Source organism: Nannospalax galili, unplaced genomic scaffold (assembly GCF_000622305.1).
Source record: "Nannospalax galili isolate Female #2095 unplaced genomic scaffold, S.galili_v1.0 scaffold1463, whole genome shotgun sequence".
NCBI lineage: Eukaryota > Metazoa > Chordata > Mammalia > Rodentia > Spalacidae > Nannospalax > Nannospalax galili.
In genome coordinates this window covers 1319689-1324696 of record NW_008349596.1, presented here as the reverse complement: position 1 = coordinate 1324696, position 5008 = coordinate 1319689, and the positions used below count along the sequence as shown (strand labels likewise).

The 5008-nt window shown below is 47.9% G+C and overlaps 1 protein-coding gene across 4 annotated transcripts in view; it reads left to right on the top strand.

The window, feature by feature from the left end:
• The first annotated feature begins 2379 nt into the window (after nt 1-2379).
• Lyst (lysosomal trafficking regulator) overlaps nt 2380-5008 on the top strand; it is a 200316-nt gene continuing 197687 nt past the window's right edge. For all 4 annotated transcript variants that reach the window (XM_008847035.3, XM_029570379.1, XM_029570378.1 and 1 more), the window contains exon 1: nt 2380-2465. The gene's annotated coding sequence lies outside the window, so the exon portion shown is untranslated. The remainder of the gene's footprint in view (nt 2466-5008) is intronic.

Genomic DNA, 5008 nt, shown 5'->3' with positions numbered 1-5008 from the left:
CTTTTAACTGCTGAGCAGTCTCTCCAGGCCCCCATTGATTGCTTTCATATGTTAATCTCTCTACCTTACCCTTCTGCCATGGTAGGACATTGTAGACTATTCAATTATAGATTGTATTACTTAGGAGGACTTGAAAACTGTCAAGCAATACTAACTATATTTGTATAGCTCTGACTCCTTGTACCTCTGACATCTAAAGGCCTGCTGCAGTTGTGGCTGAAAGATGATGAAGGGTGGCTTCTAAGCTGTCAAACTGCCTGCAGTAGCAGTCTGTCTTATGCTTGGCCAGATTGTCCATGCTAGGGCTAAAATATCCTTATTGTGTTTAGCTTTGTGGCTCCTCAGCTCTGGAGAGACTGAGATAGTAATGTATGCAATGGTTCCAAACAATAAAACAACAACAACAAAAAACCAGGGCTGGGCTCAAGTTACAGTGGTGAAGATGAGTTTTATTAAGGACTATTGCGACAGAAGAAGCAGACTCAGGTGCAGAGCTGTGCTCTGTTCTGAATATGCTAGGGATTAGTAAGGACTTTATTCAAGGAGCAGGGAGTAGGTAAATGGAAAATTGTTAAGAGGAGCAGTCAACTTGGGTGAATTCTGGCTGCACCAACCTCACGGCAGTCTTATTAAAAGCAGGTCAGATACCAAAGGTGGGGACTGAACTGTTATTAGACAGAGTGTGAGTGTGTTCTTCCTAAATTACCTTGACAAGTGCTAAAACTGGAGTTTACAAAGACATGCACATAACACGGAAAGGGTTCAAAGTCTGACCAAAGTCTGACTTACAGAATCTTTGCCACAGGGCCCACTGTCCACAAAGGTGTGTGAACAGCCCTAGGATGGGAAATGTCCCTGAATCCAGAATTGAACGCTCTTGCACTTTCATGAGTCTCTTTCTGGTTCTTGAAAGAAGTCTAAGGTGTGACTACCACAGTTTTCCCCAGGCCTCAAAGCTTCCTCAAAGGTAACCCTGCTTCTCTCTTCTGAAGCTTCCAGGAGATAAGTTGGCATTTCATTGAGCATAGTGTCCAAGCAAAACACGGCTCTTGGTCCCAGGGTAGTCAGAGATAGTTTATTCTTAGGTGTGAGTGAACATCGTTTAGGAATACAGATTCGGGTTTCCACCCGAAACATATGCTGTACTGGGGAAGAGGTTACACGGGATCTTACAGTCTCCAAAAAAAAGGTCACCAAATCAATACATTTGCCAAATAAGGACATCCGGTGGGCAGCCTACACTACAGCAGGAAAATTCTCGATTAATGATATTCTTTGCTTGAACGTTGCTGAAAAGCTAGTCTGCTAGCAATACATTCCTAACGTTTCCTTAAGAGTCGCGAAGATGTTAGGTCAGCTACAGAGGTTTGCAAAAGTGGCGATTAAGGGGTCTAAAGATAGCCCAACATAATTACGACGCCTGGTCTGCAACATTCCATCCTTCTCCGCACAATGGTAAACTTCTTCAACACAGATGTGCTTTTAACTCCGGATTATGGCAGGAAGGAACGACTGCGCATACTCTGGAGTCGGGGGAGGCGGAGCCCGAGGAGCCGCACAGGGCCCGCCCCTCGCTCTCATTGGTCGAGAATACACGCGTCACGCCGGTGACCCCAGCGTGCCCTCCCAGCGGGGCGGGACTCCGGACGCGCGAGGCGGGGTCCGTGCGCACGCGCTGAGGAGTAGGCCGGCCTCTGGGCGGGGGAGGAAGAGGTGGTATTCCCGGTTTCCCGGGTTACCTGAGGGGGCGGGGGTGGGAGCTGGCGCGGGCCGGGCGGCGGCGGCGGCGGCGGCGACTCTGAGGGAGCGAGCACGCTGCTGAGGGAGCGAGCGCGCGGCGGGCCACGGAGCTGAGGTAAAGGCGGCCGCGGGCTCTGCGGGAGTCGGGGGGCTCGACCCCGTGCTGCATGGCGGAAAGGTGACGCTCCTCCCGGCTGGGAGCGCGGGCGCTCGGGGTCCGCTCGGCCCCTGACCGCGAGCTGCCCGGGCCTCGCGGGCTGTGGTGGCGGCGCGGAACCTCCTCGAACTTTACTTCCCGGCCGGCTGGCGCGGCTGGTCGGTGCCCCGGGGTGCACTTCCCCCCAACCCGGCGCGCGTCCGGTGGTCCCGGTGGTCCCGGACCGCGGGACCCATCAGCCCTGCGTGACCTCCCGGCGGCCCCGCTCCCCGCCGCCGGCCCACCTGTCATCCCACTCTCGTGTCATGCCACCCGAGTCTCCTCCCTGCCCGTGACGCTTGCTCCGGGATGACAGCCCCGGTGCCCGGGACTCCCAGACACCTCCCACCCTGGTCCCGAGCATCCCTGGAGCGGGGCCGAGATGCTGGCGTTAGGGAGATGGCCGTGGGAGTCCCCGCTGCCGCCGTGGCAGCAACGGTGGTGCCTGGTGCAGGCTAGATTTCAGCGGCTTATCCGCGGGGATAAACAAGGCGGAACGTCCCAGCGCCGAGCCGACCGCATGCAACCGGTAACAGCGCCTGCTTGATTGTTGATGGAGTTTGTTTTAAGCAGAGAGAAAAATGGGTGTTGACTCTGTTGAATACACTGTTGGTGTTGAATTCGGGCCAGTGTTTCCTGAAGGATCGAATTCAGCCCGCATTTTCTCTAGGGTTTGTGTAACCTGTTCATATGGCACACTGAATTGAGCTTTTCCTCCTGAAGGTTCTTGGTTGTTCATATTACTTTGAACTTCCATACCTAGAAATCTCATGCTAATAAAGATGTTGACTCTTAGCCTTTATTTTATTTTATACATGTCGCTACTTAATAGGGGTGCCTGTTTTAAAAAGTGCTTTGCAAGTTCGTATTGATCTCTTTGCTGGAGTCTGCATTGATACGGAGATACATACTACTATGGAGAGAATTTGGAGGAGAGAGGACATAGGGAAAAAACGAATTACTGTAATTTAATTTACAATAAAATACTTTGCAGACTATAAAGTTACACATGTATGTAAATATGTAAATATTTGTTGAGCAATTTTCTAAATAGATAACCCCTCTTTCATGGAACGTGTTCTACTGGAGGAACCTTGGATGGATGGATGGGTGGATGGATGGGTGGGTGGGTGGATGGATGGGTGGGATGGTAGATGGACTCTGTATGTGTCAGATGGCATTAAAGACTATAAAGAAAAAGCAAGGAGGAAGTAGGACAGGGAGCCACAAATAGGTTGCACTTTGATTAGTGACAGTCAGGAAAGGCCTCCTGGAGAAGATGACATTTGGTCCATGGGAAGGAAGTGAGGGGTGACCCAGGCCCCTTTCTAGGGCAAGGGTGTGAAGAGGGAAAGGCATTTGCAAGAGCCTTGAGGCAGGAGTGTGGGGACTGGAGCTTATTTGCCTGTGGTGAGGCCAGCCAAGATTTGTGGAATTCTGATGGCTGGAAGGCCTTACAGGTTTTTGTAGGAAGGAGTCATCCTTTTGAGTTAATAGTATAACCACATTCCCCTTTCAAAGGGGTTGTACTATGGCTAGATACAAAGTATACTTTCTTTGGGGGAATGAGTCTGGCAGCAGCTTCAGAAGGAAGGATATCAAATGGTGGGGGGCTATGGCATAATGGCATTCAGCAATAATGTAGGCTGGATCAGAATGGAGTTGGTGGCTGTGGTAAGAGGTTATTGGTTTCTGCATAAGTTGAAGGTAGAGATATAGGAGACACCAACATTTTTGTCCTGAGCAAGAATAGAGTAGATGAAAAGAGCTTTGAGTAGATTTTAGTGGGGAGTTTAAAAGACCATGAAATAGACATCCAAGTGTAAATTATTCATGGTGGATATTAGTGACTTTGTATTGCAGAAACTTCTTGTTATCTTGCCTATTCTAGAGGCTTAATATATGTTTTCTCTCATAAACCAGCTTTTACTTCATGCTCACTTCCCTCCCTCCCTTTCTCCCTCCCTCCCTTCCTTCCTTTCTTGATTTGGTCTTTTTGAGATAGGACTAGATAGAACTCATTGGTAGACCAGGCTGGCCTAGGTCTCACAGAGATCAGCCTGCCTCTGCCTCCCACGTGCTGGGATTAAAGGGGTGCACTGCCACGCCCCACTCACTTTTTTTTTTTTTTTTAAGAGCTGGGCCTTGAGCATGCTGGGGGAAATCCTCTGCCCCTGAGTGGTATCTCTGACTTCATGATCATTTTCTTTTTAGCTTTTTTGAACTAACCTAGTCATTCATATTCCTAAATGTAGTGTTGTGTTTGTTTGCTTGATCTTTGCCCATGTATTTGTTAGTTTTAGCCACAGAGAAACTCATATAGTCCCAGCTACTGGGGAGGCTGAGGCACGTGGTCGTGCATACCTTTAATCCCAGCACTCAAAGGCAGGGGCAGTTGAATTTCTGTGAGATCTAAGCCAGCCTGGTCTACATAGTGAGTTCCATCCAGGCCAGCTGGGGCTACAGGGAGACTCAGCCTCAAAAAGATACCCCCCTCAAAAAAAAATCTAATCTACAACTCCAGAATATCTTTTAAAGTCTGCAGCTATATTTAACTTAAAACCTTCATCTGATTTATCTTTTTTCTGAATTATTCTTAGATGTCTCTTAAAAAGAATTTAAGCCTCAGAAATACTATTAAATGTGGCTTTGCTTGGCCATTTGTGAAATTACAGTAGAAAGGACCTGATTTTTAAGTTTACTAATAAGTCAGTAACATAGAGATTATCCTAATTCTTTTGTTTCATTACTGATGGCTTGAAATAAATGGGCCATCACATGCTAAATGGAGTTTTTTTAATGTCAGAGTATAAAATATTAGTGCAGTATACTTTGATCTGTAAAACTTGGTATAGTACTTCAGTAGTTCCAGCTGCTGGGGAGGCTGAGGCAGGAAGATCACAAGTTCAAGGCTAGCCAGGACAACTTAACAGCTCAGTGAGACCCTGTCTCAAAAATAAGAAAAAGGAGTTGAGGATGAGGCTTAGTATAACCAAAGCAGGCTTTGAAGATTCTAAACTGTATGGTTGAATGGTCATGTTAATTGTTCTTAACTTAAAAAAAATATTTTAT